Raw genomic sequence first — 17,351 nt, 5'->3', positions numbered from 1 at the left:
ATTTTTGTCAGCTCGTCCACGACAAGTCGTAAAGAAAACTCCATCTTGTCCGTGAAGTTGTTGGTGTATTCATCGATGGTCATGCTTCCTTTCTTCAAGGTTAGGAATTGGTTCTCCAGCTCGAGCAGGTTTTGGGCTGAACAGTACTTATGTTTGAATCGCACCAAAAACTCTGCCCAAGTGAATTGCAGAGGCTCATTAGGGCTTAGAGTCTTCCCTAGGGTATTACACCAGCGCACAATGCCTCCTAGGAACTGATGCACTACAAAGGCGGTTAGCAGCTTGCCTCTGCAACCGCACGTCATAAAAGCTAACTCCATTTCTGAGATCCAATCCATGACTCCGATCGGCTCTTCCTTTCCAGTGAAAGTCAATGGCTTGCAAGTCAAAAAATCCTTGTACTTGCATCTGTTTCTCTCGACTACATCTTCTTGGCCGTTTCTCCTATTAACTGGCGGATCAACTTGGCCTGCTGACCTACTGTAGTTTCCTTCCTCCGATTGTTCGGGAATCGGCTCCTGTTGCACAATGGTCACGGTGGCTTCGTCCTTATTTTCTTACATCATCGGCCTCATTTCGTCCCCTTTTTCCGCTAACATAGCCCGCATCACGGCTTGTACTCCCGCTGTGGTGATTGGCTCAGGTGTGACTTCTACTACGACTGGTATTTGCTGTATCACTGGGGGTTGATCTCGGTTCCCATTTGCATTCATGTTTCTGCTACGGGTCCTTGCTATCTTGATCTATACACCGAATAAGGTAAATATAGATCTTTATTTAGGACTGACGTTTAAATCATCCTTATCTCTCCGAAACGTTTATATGCTAGTTCTAATATCGTAGTCGTACGTTTAAAATCCTAAACACATAAGGTTTCCAGATCCGGTCGGCAACAGACCATAGATCCGAACAAATAACAACATATAAGGCACAAAGCATTTAGCACATAAAAGCATTTGAGGTATAATTCCTAAAATAAGCTAGTGCTCACATCTCACAATTATCGCTTAGCATTCTAAGTTTAAGTCTACAAATCCTACAAATTTGTAGTTCGCTTAAACTAATGCTCTGATACCAACTGTGACATCCTCATTTTCACGGCCAGAAAAGACCGATTTTGTTTATGCTTTACAAAAATCAAAGTACCTCTTTTAATAAAAATGTTGCAGAATTTGTTCCCAGTAAAATATGATAAATACGTTATCAAAGCACTTCCGAAGAAAAGTATTTTTATTCATTTTAAAACGTTTGGAATGTCATTGTCAATACAGAAACATAAGCACAAATAGAACTTACATTCAATATCACTAGTGATTTATATCTCCTTAGTCTCTCAGTGTAATGTGACTTCATATCAACACCTGTGATATAAATAAACTAAGTGGGTCAGGTTGGGAAACTTGGTGAGTGCATAGGGATTACAATCCCACAATGTTATACCATATATATAGTTTAAAACTCACAAAATATAAAATTTCACCATGTATATAAACAACTCTTATCCTACCCCGTCGATCCTCACAACGAGACTATCCATACTCTCGGACCTAAGATTAGCCGTTTTTACCTAATCCATACACCCGGATCAGAAATGAACGACTTTGCCTAAGCCATACTCTCAGACTAGGGACGAATGACTAATCCATACTCTCAGATTAATGATGAATGATTATGCCTAATCCATACTCTCGGACTAGAGACAATGACTATATCTAATCCATGCTCCCGGATCAATGACATATACTAAGGTTTTATTCTCTGAGTATAACTCACTCGTTCTCGTAAGAAAACACTACCCAATATTCCTCATGATTAATTTAGGTTTACTCTTTATCCTAAATCAGCATATATAATCAGGTATGTTCTTTAACAAGTATCTCAGGCAACATCAAATAATTCGCACATAAACATATATTTAATACTTCAATCGATACTTGTATTAAAATCATGTTCATGAAAGGGACTATGCACTCACTTGAAAAGGTGGTGATTCCGAACTCAGACAGCGCTTCGCTTCTTAAAAATAATTTCCTTCGACGAAACCTAATATTATTACCACTAGAGTTTAGTCTATTATTTGTCGAGACTAGTTAATAGTCTAGCTATTATTACTATTATATAAGCGTTAAACAATACTTATATAACCCATAATAATAGCCCAAGTACTTATTATAAGTTCCTAATAACGTTACTATAATTAAATAAAAACTATATTAAAATTAGCGTAGGTGTAGCTCACTTACAACGAGTTTTATAGAAAACCGGACTTTGCTTGGAGCAGCATTCCTGAGCTGAAAAGCTCTTCTTCTCGGATCCGTCGAGCACTCAGGGGATTCTGCCTCGTGCTAGGGAGGTTCCCTAGGCTTTTCAGGGGGTTTCGAGGCTAGAGAGAGGTTCTAGAGAGAGAGTAAAGAGAAGAAAAAATAAGAAAGGTGTGAAAAAAATGAGAAAGGTGTGAGAGGTTCTATTTATAGGGTGAAAATGGCTGAACTTGGTGCCACATGTCACCATTTAGTGGCAAGACTTGGGGAGAAAGCAATGGCCAAGATTGTGCCACATCACCCATTTTTGCACAACACATTTCCGACTTCTAAAATCCGTAAACTTCACATACGACCTCCGTTTTTGACGTTCTTTATATCCATGCGTAGGTAAAAGTAAGATCTACAACTTTCATTTTGACTCCATCGGCTAATTCTCGATCGATCTTAAATTTAACAATACGAGGAAATTATACTGTTAAATGTCCGCGTAAAATTAATAACTTCTACATACGGACTCTATTTTCGTCTGTATTTTTACCGTTGAGTTCCTATTAATGAGAACTTCCTCATACGAAGTCAGATTTGGGCGTTCATTTTTTTTATGTTCTCGGTTTAACATATACTAAAACTTTTATTTGGATCGATAAGGCTAAAAGGTCCTTTATCAAAAATTCACTATTTACGTCTCCTGGTGCCATGTCGGTTTTGTATGTTCTCAGTGTAACATATACTACAAATTTTATTTGGATCGATAAGGCTAAAAAGTCATTTATCAAAAATTCACTATTTACATGTCCCGGTGCCATGCCGGTTTTGCCGTAAAACTTCGACGGACCATAACTTCTTCGTTATAACTCGGATTTCGGCGTTCTTTATATGTACGGAACCCTGGACACATATTATAAAACTTGGTTAAGATTATTTATTCTAAATAATATTTTGTCAAAAAGTCATTTTTGACCCCTATTATCTCTAATTTGACTAGCCCGAATCTACGGGCATTATAGTACGTCCCACGTACACCCAACGTATGTGGGTGCATCAACGAAACATCGATGAGCCAGTACGCTTAGCTTACCCAAAAGAGTATGCCCCACGTACTGAGCTAGGGAGTAAAAAGAAGGGTTTTTTCATAATGTAGTGGTGTTGATTATGATGACAAACGTGGAATATGAAATGATTTAACGAATCATACAAGAATCATGAACACGAAGAACACAAGAATAAATAAATCTCGTTTTAATCTCTCATTAGTTTTTAGAAAGAGTACTAATGGGTTTGCGATAATTCTCTCTTTAAACTAATCTCTCATAAGTGTTCTAACATAAAATGAGTTTCACTCAGTTCCTTATAAAGGAAAGACAACTCATTACACACATACAAAGGAGTAAGCATACATGGCATCCAAGAGTGACTTTGCACCCTAACAATCTCCACCTCAAAATTAGGATTCGATGTCCCTGCTTCTATATCCAACAAGCTCGCGCGATCAAGACCAACTCCCCCTCGAAATATTTCCGGTCTTTAAATCCGCAAATGAATACTCGAGAAGCTTCAAATACCCACTCTACGTTCTCCCCCTTTTATAATCAACAAGTGATTATAAAACCCACTAAGGTTGAGAAGCTCCCAAGGAATAATCTTTATAAATCTCCCCTTGACGTGTGCCAAAAACGAAACCACAAAAAACTCGAATGGAAAAATAATCACTAAAAAGTTATGAAAAAATTCCAATTTTTGTGAAAATTTTCAACTTTTGGGTGAGAGTTGCAAGAATTTCAAAAATCCGGGTAAAAACTACCAATATCAGAATTCTACAGAGACCCGTTGCCCCAAAAACAATATATGATGCGAAACTTTACCCCAATTGCGAAACTGGGCATAAAGTGACAATTCACATTAAATGCAAGGGCTGAAATGTAAATTTCACCATTTCTCAGAATTTTTATCCCAATTTCGAAGTTAGGTAGATTCTGCCAACATTTTGAAACATCAGGGACTAATGTGAAAAGTTTTCATTCTTCTCAAATTGTTATCTCAATTTCGAAGTTGGATTATAAAGGGGTGTAATTCGAATATGTTTGTTTTCTTCCCAAATTGTTTGTACCAGTTGACGAATACACATCCTTTGTTTTACCGTTACTCAACCTCAACATCGAATACATAGCCTTTTCTTTTCAATTCAACCATTTGAAATTAATCATTCCCATTTGATATCAATCGCTACTCGACATCAACAACGATCCTCCCATTTCGAAGTCAATCAATTGCTACTCGAAATCGAATATCGACTCCTACACTTGACTCCAACCCTTTGCTTTTAATCATGCAATGTCGACTATTGACTCCAACCCATCGACTTCGAAATCGATCGACCCAATCCTTTGAAATCAACAAATAGCCATCGACCTCCTTCCCAAAAGGCAACAGGTAACCATCGACTCCAAACGAGTTTATTCCCAGTTCGTTTTCGTTACCAAGGTATTCAACCATTGACCCCTAAGATTGTAAATCAAAATCAACCCAAACACAATCTTTTCTTTTTCATGTAAGGGACTCTCATCATACAAAAGACCAATTAATCCCATCGATATCCAATAAAGAACAATATTCCTCAAGATGTTCGATTTTGACACCAAAAAATGAACTCAAATCGAAGCAATTCATCAGTCTGTGAAATCGATTTCTCATTAGGAATTTTGAATAAGAAGCCTTCTCTTTCAGTAAATAACCCTTTGATTTCAATTCTTTAATTCTTCAAAATCAAACCTTTGAAATCAATCCTTCGAATATCTCATTAAAAGCAACTAGGAACCATCGACATGAAAACCTTGAACTCGACATCGATCAAAAAACAAATGACCAACATAACTTCAAAATCAATAATCCTTGCAAAAATTGACTATCGACACCAAAATAACACAAGAGACCATCAAAATCGAACCATCTAACCATTTGAAATCGGATTTGTAAATCACTATGCGAAATACTCTTTTGGCCATTCAACTCTAAGACTTCAATCAAAATCAAATGAACGTCGATTCCAACACATTTGACAATCAAGCCCAACTGATTTTGAAATCTACATTAATACTATTAATCAAAAGATGAAATTGATCCCAATACATGTTCGGTGTCAAGTCAACAAACTTAAGAGCAAGAAGATCACTTTGGTTTTCAATTAAAGAAATATATTTCTTATCAAACAAATATCTTTCTTTTCCTTCCTTATGACTATCACTCCAAGATACCATGTTCTTGGAAATTTTAGCCAAGCATTCAATCTTCAAAAGTGGTTGAAAAATCAATCCTCCATGATCATCCTTCAAACTTCCATAAGAAACCAATGTATTCCAGGAAATCAACCCGCCTTTCAATATTAATCTATAGAATTGATTTTCATTGACTTTGTATTTGACATCTTTATTAATCACAATCCAAGAATTATACTATAAGTCCACCATCTTTGATCAATCGGCAAAACCATGGATTTTCTTAGAGGGAGAAAGTGATTTTGAATGGGTTTCTAGAGAGAGAAAGCAAAAATAACTTGAATTCTAGTGAAGAAAATAGAATTATGAATTGAATCAACGAACAATTTGATTTCTAGAATTCAAAAACTATCTAAAACATGAAGCTCAAGTAACAATGAAGAATCACCAAATAATAAATGTCATCATGGATCAATTCTTGATCAAATCAAGAACACCAGTTTTGATATCAATTGTAGTGGTGTTGATTATGATGAAAAATTTGAAATATGAAATGATTTAGTGAATCATACTAGGATCATGAGCACGAAGAACACAAGAGTATATAAATCTCGTTTTAAGCTCTCATTACTTTTTAGAAAGAGTAGAAATGGGTTTGTAATAATTCTCTCTCTAGACTAATCTCTCATAAATGTTCCTTACATAAAATGAGTGCCACTCACTTCATTATAAAGGAAAGACAACTCATTACACACATACAAAGGAGTAAGCATACATGACATCCAAGCGTGAATTTGCACCCTAACAGATAAAGGTTTTAAAAGGAAGCATACCAATAATTACGAATGTTACACACTGATTTATGGATTATCCTTTTGAAAAAAAAAATTGATTTAGGTAAAATTGCTACCATAATTAAAAGATCATTATGTCAAAGAGTCATTATAAAGTGATACTAAAAATTAAATATGATCATATAGGGTCACACTTTATAGCAAGTTACTAGTGATTAATTGTTTATTAGTATCATTTGATTATTAATAAATATTATCAACACTTGTATTTAATTGGAAAAACATTATTTTATGAAACTAATATTTTACCAAAATAAAAAAATTATTTTTTCTAGGAGATAATAATAAAAGAGAACATTAACTAGTTATATTCATAAGACACACACACACACACACACACACACACACATATATATATATATATATATATATATATATATATATATATATATATATATATATATATATATATATATGTCATGTACATAGATTTGGAAACTTTGAGTAGTGATCAAAATGTACATGTAACTAAATAGTTGAAGTAATGGAATTTAAGAAAATCTAGATTTGACTAGCTGGTAAAAACCATAGGGTCCTCCATGAGAGGTGATTATTGCTTGTTTCACTTGCAACTAACTCCCATGCTTTCTTTCAAGAGGGTACTTGCACACTTAAGAAGGTATGGTCTTTCACACGGGTGTGTTAATATATAAAGAAGCTAGTTTTTTCATTTCATTTCTTTACTATTTTCTCCCTTTATTGCCAAGAACAAAAGGGGTTCTTTAAATTCTCCATGTCTTGAATTTGGTGCTAGATTAAAGGCTATTAGTGTTGGATTACGTGACAACTAACTCCCGGAAAACTGCGATAAGTTGAACTCTGAGAAGAGTGGATGAGAAGACTAGAAGTTCCGAGTAACGAAACCCTATACCTCTAGACTTAATCTAAATCAAGAAAACTCGGAACCCCCGGAAAAGTCGTTGCACAAGATACTCGCACTACTCAGGCATTTCGTTCTCTCCGTTACCGACGAGTAGTGCCTTGGACACTCCGCCTCCTCACGAAGAAGAAGTCACCGTCGCCCTGTAAACGATAGTCTGCATTCTCCGAAGTGAATACTAGAATGCTAAGAACCACAGGATAACCTCCGTAGCCAAGAATAATTGAATAAAGTGCGATAGTAGGTTGCATTAAGCCTTATAACCCAGATCCCAAAGAGATTACAAACTTGAAGCCAGTATAGGTGTTAGTCGATGGGTTATACAAGGACACACACTTTCCACAACTAGAATAAACCGACGCATTAGAGATAAGAGCATTTCTTAAAGATTCATTGGACTACTAGTTGTTCCAAGAATACTATCTCGCGCAAAGATAGTAGAACCACCTTCCGAGGTAGTCCAATACTTCAGAAAATCTCTAAGGATTGCGTTAGCCCTGAGCAGAGCTTGCTATTCAAGAAATAGCAAAGCAAGTAATAGCATGATTCCTTCCCGTTAGGAATCATATTGTGAAAGCGTCGACTAGACGATGATGAAAAGTTTAAAAACTTTCTAAACAATCGTCTGGTAGAAACCCTATCTCACCAACCCTGAGAGTTTCCGTTAGAAACATCTCAAGAAGCGAAAGTGCAGGTTCATTTTGCACAGGATTGAGATAGTCAACCTGTAGCAGACAGATCCCCATAGACATCCAATTCATCCGATGATCCAGAAAACCTCTGAAAGCCAATCGACAAGAAACACAAATCCAAGGATAACCCTAGCTTTCTAAGAACCAAACTGAAGGACTACACTCCCAATATGAGAGAACATTTGGAGCATCAGAATGGCGATCGCGCCAATGATGATCTCATCATGGAAGTACACTATGTTCTAAGTACTGAAAAGCTCTACTCTTCCGAGAGCTTAGGACCATCCGAGATTCTTCACAAAATTGGTCCAACTCTCGCCAGACAACGACTACCTTCGGAAATTCCATCAGTTCACCCCAAATCAAATCCACTTCTTAGACTTGAAAAGTGTTAGGAAATGTCACTTTTTGTATCCCAATCATCTTGATAGAAGCCATGGAGAACCCTAACCTCGTAGACGCACCTGTAGGAATCACTAACTGAACGAAGCGGAATCCGCATCCCGTAAGTGAAGGTTTGTTAGAACGCCAAGCAAAGGCCAGAGTTCACTTGGGAGTGCGAGGACCAACCAAATAGGAAGTGCCCTCATACCTCTACCAGATTGTTCGTGAGTACTTCCTTGCCTAAACCCTAATTTCGGGACGAAATCCCCTCTAACGGGGGGATGATGTGACAACCCGAAATTTATCTCGTCATTTTTAACCACATCTTCCGTTAAGAAAACCCGCTTTATTAAATTGTCCATTAACCTTTTCAGATTAGGTTAATTAAATTGGGACTTTTTATTATGACATCATAAGGGTTGGAACACATTAGAAACACCCTCATTAATCCCTTGAAAAGTTTAGTTACAAACAAGTCGAAATATGACCATTTAATCGGGTGCGACCAAAAGCCCCGTTTATTGTCAGTATCAGGTAGGTTTCCACTGAGCCACAAGCTCAACCCCTATATAAGGAGGAGTGGATTCCATTTGAAGCCTTTCCACCCTCTCTCTACACTCTCTCTCTACAACTTGCTTTCGATCCAAAAACGCCCATTTCGAGCCCCAGACTAGTAAGTAATCTATCCTAACTTGTTGTGTAGCTTAGTTAACATGAAAATTCGTGTTTAAGACATCAAATAGGGGCCAAATCATGTGTTTACGGCCCAAGAACACTCTTGGACCATGAACACCCTTAAGTGGGGTTTTGAAGCCCCAAAACCCCCCTAAATTACTCCTAGGGCTTAGATATGACTTGTGGACTTACACATATGAGCTTAGGACACCAAAACCTTGCATTTTGCATAGTAAACATGAGTTTACGTCCCAAGAACAGTCTTGGACCGTAAACCCCTCTTTAAGGGCCGTGAACACCTTATAAGGTGTTAGAATTGCCCTCAAACACATCCTAAGGCTTGGGTAAATGTCTAGAATCAACCACAATTGAAGTAGGGGCTTTAAACATTAAAAAAACTATGGACATAAGAGTTTATGGCCGTAAACCCCCCTAGGATTGGTTCATGGGCAGTAAACTCCATAGAATGGCCAAATGATGCCCTAAACTCCCCTATATGGCTTAGAAAAATGCATAGAACTTAATACCCAATCATTTAAGACCTTAATACACAAAAGGAAGGGGCTAGTAGGAGTTTACGGCTATAAACTCTATTTTTACTGCTGTAAACTCCCAAGAATGGTCTATTTGAGACCTTAAACCCTTCATAATCCCAAGATTTGAGACTAGCTTAATTCCACTAGTGAGATAAGACCATTGAGCATCCTAGAACACCCCCACCATGAGTTTACGGCCGTAAACTCATGGGGAGTTGGTCATTTGGTCCGTAAACTCTATAAAGAGTTTACTCTTGAAGAGTAAACTCCCTACCTAGGCCATACACTCCCTTATTTGCAACCCAATAGCCTCCTAGCACTTGACCAAAGTGTTTTCCACACATTAGGATGATTATACGTGTTTAATTAGTATTATAATTACTAATTGTATGTAAACATATGTCATCATATGTTAATAGGTCACTAAGTGTGTTCAAGTCTTTACTTGACACCGAGCACCCAACCGTCACCTTTATCCGATCCACTGACAACAGGTGAGTTCATACCCCTGAATTAACCTTTTAAATGTTTTCACATGCTTTTATGGGGGGAATACAAGTTAAAACATGCTAGTTATCATATCAATCATATGTGATTAAGAACCCGCATGCATAAGGATTTATCACACTTTCAGCTGTTTTACCAAGTATAATCCTATAGATGGTTTTCCAAACGTCTTTACTTGTTTAAATCTTTTCTCAAATGACCTCTCGTGCTATATGTGTTACTTCTACACAGTTACATCAGTGTTTTAAATAAAGGTTTTCTTTACTTATTTTGTATTATCAAATTATATTCAAAACGTGTTTATGAAAGGTTTTCAAAGCTTGTTTTACATAAAGATATCAAGTCGTAGATTCTTATTTTTAAAGGTTTTACCAAAGTTTTCTTCTATACTTCTACTTCGTTAAATGCATGCCTGTACTTGTATAGTTATATAAATAATGTTTAAAAGACTTAGGAAGGCTAGTTCGTCCTATTTCCTTTTCCTCGTTGGGATGTGGTCTGGTGTGTATCGGATATCCGTCCGAAGGTCGTTTTAACATTAGTTATATATCATGTATACACATATAGACATAAAGGTTTACTTTGACCAGTTCATTTCCCTTGGGTAGCAAGGGCATCCTTCCATTCATCATTCATAGATCAGAGACACTAGTAACTATTATAGGAATAGTTAGGAGGTTCTATTTACTCTTTCTAGTATGAGAATTCCAATGGAGTCAGTTCATTCGCGATTCTATATCATTTCTCCAGCGCCTCTAATAGAATTCAGAATACGAGATGCATCCTCAGGACACGGATCTCCCCGTCGTCAAGTTGGTAACCAGAGTCTCCTGGAGGGAGAGGGGACATTGTGTGTATAGATCTATACGAGACTGACACTCCCGCACCCTGACTGCTAGCTACAGTCCACGGCCTACCATGCCAAGGGGTGACAAATGTCATATTTATTCCGATGCTTGCAGGGCGTCAAGTACTCTAGTGTCAATCAGTATGGTTACGAGTATCTCCATGTTTACCTTATAATTCATGGCCTTAAGGTAATGATAATTAACACTATATTCTTGAAACAACACTCTTAGGATTACCCTTTGTTTTAGACCCTGCCAGTTGTATCGTTCATTTGATATTGTTTGGGGTTTGTGTTTCTCTGTTTTAGACCTTGCTAGCTGTATCGTTCATTTGATACTGTCTGGGGTCTGTGTTTCTTTGTTTTAGACCTTGCTAGCTGTATCGTTCATTTGATACTGTCTGGGGTATGTGTTTCCTTTTTTTAGACTGAGCCAGGCGTATCATTCATTCGATACTCTCCTGGAGTCTATGATTTCTTTTGCCTTAGTCAGCAGTATTTTCTACTGAGGCATATGTTATTTTCCCCTAGTATTTTACTAATGATATTCTCCTACTTTCTTTAAAGTCAAATACCGTATTTTGGTAATGATAGAATTTCAGGGAAAATTTCTCTTTAAAACATAACACTATCGAGTCTTGGTAGAAGACTGCTCTTAATTAGAAAATATAGGATTTTCTGGAAAGGACTCTAATACACCGTAGATTCTAAACTACTACTTTTTATAAAGTTATTTTGAATAAAATGCTTACTTACACAAATGACACTAAATACTTATGAACTCACCAACATTTATAAAAATGCTGATACTCGCTTTCAAAATAACTTGTATTCTCAGGTCAGCAATAGACAGGTACACCCGGGAGCTTTTGTGAAGCCAACCTAGAACCGAGCTGCATCTATACTAGTTTCTGTATTACTTTGATGTCTCTATAAAATGTAACTTATGTAAAACTATTACTATTAATGCAATGGTTGTTGTACTTTGATTACTATACTACATATGTTGTGATACTTGACATGACGTCATCCACCCTAGAATGTTTCCGCCGTTACGGTTTTCGGTTGTGACAGATTAGGTGTCTAAGCCCATAATTATAATTAGTATATACTTGACCCGATAGTAACACGGTCCATTTTGGGTTGCATTCACCACAACAATTTGATATGATGGATATTTGAGAAAGAGATTGTTTGTGATTTATTAATATATTATAAGTATAATATATTAATTGAGAAATCATATTATTTAACTGGTATTGATCAAGAATTAATTTAGTGATCAAAATAGACTGATTAAATTAACAGGGACTGATTATGTAAATCAGTGATACATATGGTTTGGGCTAATGATCCATGATTGATTTGTGATAGACTAAGCTTATGAGATAGTCCATGAAGTGTTATTCCAAATCATATGTTGGATCATAAGCCTAGGTGTAAGAATTAGGGTTTACAAGTGACTCTTGGAATTCTACACTATAAATGTAAACCCTAAAACCTAAAATTGGTACAAGTGCATTCTAAGAAGAAGCTAGCCGATTTTTGGTTCCTCCAAGATTTATCTCATTGCCCTCCATTGTTCTTGGTTTCTGTGACACGTTTGAGGCATCACACTTGAGGTGCTAATCTCTTGTAAGGCCAAGTTTACAAGTTACAAGAAAAGTGGTAATCATCTAACTTATTTTTATGTTTCAATTATCAAAGTTGTATGCTAGTTAGGCTTCATGCTTTGGAAAAATGAAATTGCATGTATAATTAGAGAAAACCTAGATCCAAAGCATTAGGGTTTTATGTGCACCATAGGGATGTTATAATGCTCAAAACCCATCAACGTTATTAGAGCCTAGGTGTTTTCTATTATATTGATGCAATTGTTTGATTTTCAAAGCTGAAAAAATGAAATTTTTGGCCACTAACTGCTGGACTCATCGAGTCCCATAAGGGAACTCGACGAGTTGGATCATATGTGATGAACTCGTCGAGCCCATGCCATGAACTTGATGAGTAGGATCCCCTGTTTGCAGATTTTCGAGTTTGTTGGTCAGTTTTGGATTAGAATCATTAACACAAACTGTTTTGAATTTTAAATTTTGGTTTTTCTGATAAGGTATTGATTATCCTCATCCAAATTGAATGATGATTGTCAACTTTTAAGATAATTATTTGATTTTGTGAAATGTTAATTATTTGTAGAATTTGATTTGAATCATCTTGCTATATGAAATATGATTAGGTCAATTTTGTGATATAATTAATTATATGATTAATTTAATTGTTACCAAATTGATCCAAGAGAGTTTTGAAAGGTTTCAAAACTTTCCATCAAGTTTTGGAATTTGATAAGTCTCATCTATGGAACTTTAAATTCTAAGTTATGGAATTCAAAAGGTTTTGAAGAGTTTCAAAACTTGCCCTCAAGTTTTGGAACTTAAAAATTCTCATTTATGAAACATTAAATTCCAAAACCCTAGTAATTTGAAAAGGTTCACAAATGCACCTCTTGGTTTTGCAACTTAAAATTTAATTAAGTAGCCTTAATTTTGAAATTTTAAATTTAGAACCTTGATATTTTGAATAGTTCAAATTACACCCTTATGGTTTTATTAAATTAATTAAGTGTTTAATTATAAGAGAGAACTAATAAATCCATAATAACATGGTTTAACTTTAATTAAATTAAAAGTTTAATTTATTAAAAGATTAAACCACTTAATATTTTAAATATGTAAAATACACCCTTATACTATATAAAATTAAAAGTATAATATATTATATATGTACAAGTTAAAAGTCAGTCTTACCGTTAGTAGGCCTTATTCATGAAGTTGGTCTATAAGGGGTGTTTAAGGAAACAGCCTGTAAAATGACCGCCATTGGGTATACACTCTTACCCACTGCACCCTTGACCAATGGAAGGTCGTTATCCGAATGGGTTTGATAGGACACTTAAATTCTCATTAAAAGTATAATGAAATATAAAGTAACTAAATGTTTTATAAGTTCCCAATCTAGGTACTTTAGGAAAAATGTGAATTTGGTGCTAACCCATGAAATTGCACATTTCACCTTATTAGTCGTTAGTGGAGCATGTGTGGTTAACCGACACACTAATATGGGACTAATGAAGGATGGCAATGGGTAGCTCGCAGTTTTTCATAGATCAATGGAGCGTGTGTGGTTAACCGACACATTGATTAGGTGATAAGTGACTTCGAGAGTACCAAGCTAATTTGCATGGTTATTCACACCTTGTTTGTGATCCTCGGTATCCCAGTCACAAAATTGAAGGCATAATCGAGATTAAACATGCCATTGAAAAAAATCAATGAATCTCAAAAGATCTAGGAGTTTCATTTAAAAACCTAATTCGTTTAAAATTTCATTTTCGTGGTGGAATTGGTAAATAGTCATTTATCTACTGAAAAATAATTTACAATTATATTACGACATCCCTTTTCCGAATTGTGAATTATTGTGCTGGGTCCTAGCCTTAATATTTCATTTGGGTGTTAAATTGAGGATTAAACCAACTTACTTGAATTTCTCCCCTTGTACATGTCTAGTTTTGACAACTATGGTTTGCCTTATCCTTTTAGAAAAAGCCTTCCTCTTGAAGATGATATCCCACATGACGATCGAGGTGAAAGATCAATCCCTTTTCCATGCATTGGTGGAACTGTTAGATTAATGTCTAAGTCCATAACTATTTTGGTATGTACTTCACCCGATTGTGAGCATGGTCCTTTTGGGTTGCCTTCACAAAAGCAACTTGATAGGATGATTTGTGGAGAAAGAGATTAATTATGATTTATTAATATATTATATGAATAATATATTAAAAGAGAAATCATATTGTTGAATTAATATTAGTCAATAATTAATAAGAATTAATTTTGTGGCTAAAAGACATTAATTAAATAAAGGGGGCTAGAACTGTCAATTGTGTGATAGTTGGATATTGGGCTAGTGGACTCCATATAGGTTGGAGTAGACGAAATCTATGGAGAAACCCATGAGAATGCGTCCAAGTCCTCTAAGGAGGGAGTCCATGGGCTGCTTAGGGCCAAAGCAGTCATATTAGGGTTTCCTAGTTCAAAACCCTAATAGCCTCACTATATAAAGACCCCTAGGGCACCCAAAAACGTGGCTAAGCATTACTTGGAGTATCTTGGACGTTTTTGGTGCCTCTTTCTCCTCTCCTAAGTCATTCTCTTGCTCTTGGTATTTGTGAGCCATTAAAGGTGTTACACTAAGCTTTCAGAAGCCAATTACAAGAAGAAATAGATTGTTATTGCTACATAACAATCAAAGTTAAGATCTAAACCCTATATTATGATAATATTGATTATTGTATGCTTGATCTAGGGTTTATGGCTTTGGATGATTGTTGCATGTTCATTAGACAAACTAGATCCAAAGCTTTAGGGTTTGCATGTACACCGTAGGAATGATGTAGTGCTCAAAACCCATCAGTGGTATCAGAGCCTAGGATAGTTTATTCTAATGTATTTGATGTAAAGTTTTTTCGTTCATGGCTGAAAATTTTTGTTTTTTCGAATTAAACAAGATTCACGTCGTGAACATACTGTTCACCTCGTGAACCCAGTCTGATGGCACGATTTCGGAAATTTTGCATTCATTTGCCTTGGATAATTACCATAAATTGGTTTTTCAAATAAGAATCAAATTTTTGAATTTTAGTAATTGATATCCTAATCAAATTAATGGATAATTGTCAAAATTAATATAATTAGTTGTTTTATAAGATAAATATTAATTATTTGTAATTTTGTTTTGAATTATCTAGTAAGAAATTGAATTAGGTCAAATTTAGATAATTAACAATTATTTGATTAATTTTAATTATTTATAATTTGATCTAGATAGTTATGAAAAGTTTCAAAACTTGCCCTCAAGTTTTGGAATTTAAATTTTTGATCAAAATTTTAATTTTGAAATATTTAAATTCTAAACCCTAATGTTTTGAAATGTTTCAAAACTTTCCCTCAAGCTTTGGAATTAAATTTTTTTGATTAAAAGTTTAATTTTTGAAATTTTAAATTCTAAAAACCTAATTTTGAAAAGTTCAAATTACACCCTTATGGTTTTATTAAGTTAATTAAAAGTATAATTAAAAGAGAGTTAATAAATCCATAATGATATGGTTTATATTTAATTAAATTTAAAGTGTAATTTATAAAAATTAAACCACCTAGTATTTTAAAAGTGTAAAATACACTCTTATATTATATATAACATTAAAAGTCTAATACTATATATGTATAACTTAAATTGCTAGTCTTACCGATAGTAGGTCTCATTCACGAAGCCGATTTATAAAGGGGTATAAGGTGATGACCTATAAAATGGTCGTTTAATGGGTGTCCACTCTCACCCACCGATTCCTTGATAGGTGGAGGGACGTTAGCCGAACAGGGTGGATAGGGCAAACCCTCTCCTCATTAAAAGTATAATGGATGTTAAAGTAACTTAATGTATTACAAAAATTCTCAATCTTAGTTACTTTTGGCAAAAGTGAATTGATGCAATTCCATGAAATTACACTTTGTACCCTTGCTAAGACGTTAGTGGAGCATTTGTGGTTAATCGGCACACTAATTGGGTTCTAAGAAAAGGTGGAGAAAGGTGACTCGATGTTTTTCATAGTTCGGTGGAGCGTGTGTGACTAACCAACACATCGAATAGGTGACTGTAACATTGGGGGCACCATGTATGTTTGCATGGTTATTCATACCCTGTTTTGTGATCCTCGCCATCCCAGTCACAAATCGCGGGTCATATCAAGATTTAAACATGTCATTGGAAAGTTCAATGAATCTCAAATGGTCTACGAGTTTTCAATACATTTAAAACTTAACCTTCTTTTTCATTTTTCATGGTGGAAATTGGTAAATTGTCACTTACCTACCGTCAAATGTTCTATAATTTGGATTACGGCATCCTTTTTCCATATTGTGGGATATAGTGTTGGATCCTAGCCTGGATATTTCATTTGGGTGTTATATCAAGGATTCCAATCAACTAACTTGAATTTCTCCCATTTTGTAGATGTCAAAGTCTGACAACTATGGTCTTCCTGAATCCGTTGGAAAATGTTTTTCACGTGAAGATGATGTTCCATTATTGGATTGTGGAAATGGAAATCATGCTTCACTTCGTCCACCTCCTCCAATAATTCTCCCTGACCCACGTGTTCAAAGACTTGAAAAGTTCAAGGTCACTAAAGCCCTATTGGCAATAAGACACAAAGATGGAAAGTCTGTGTGTGTACACGTCTTAAAGATGAAGTCACACATTGACAGGTTAAGGATGTTGCGTATCAATGTCTAAAGGAAGTTCTTTGTTGACTTGGTTCTTCAATCACTTCCCGTATCATATGGTAAGTTCGTTAGAGAGTACTATATGATGGACGACGACATGACCCTTATTGATTTAACTTATTTGCTTATTGTAGCTGAATTAAAAATGATTTGGCC

This window comes from Lactuca sativa, chromosome 5 (genome assembly GCF_002870075.4).
Source record: "Lactuca sativa cultivar Salinas chromosome 5, Lsat_Salinas_v11, whole genome shotgun sequence".
In the NCBI taxonomy this organism is placed as follows: Eukaryota; Viridiplantae; Streptophyta; class Magnoliopsida; order Asterales; family Asteraceae; genus Lactuca; species Lactuca sativa.
Note: the sequence above shows the minus strand (reverse complement) of the source record.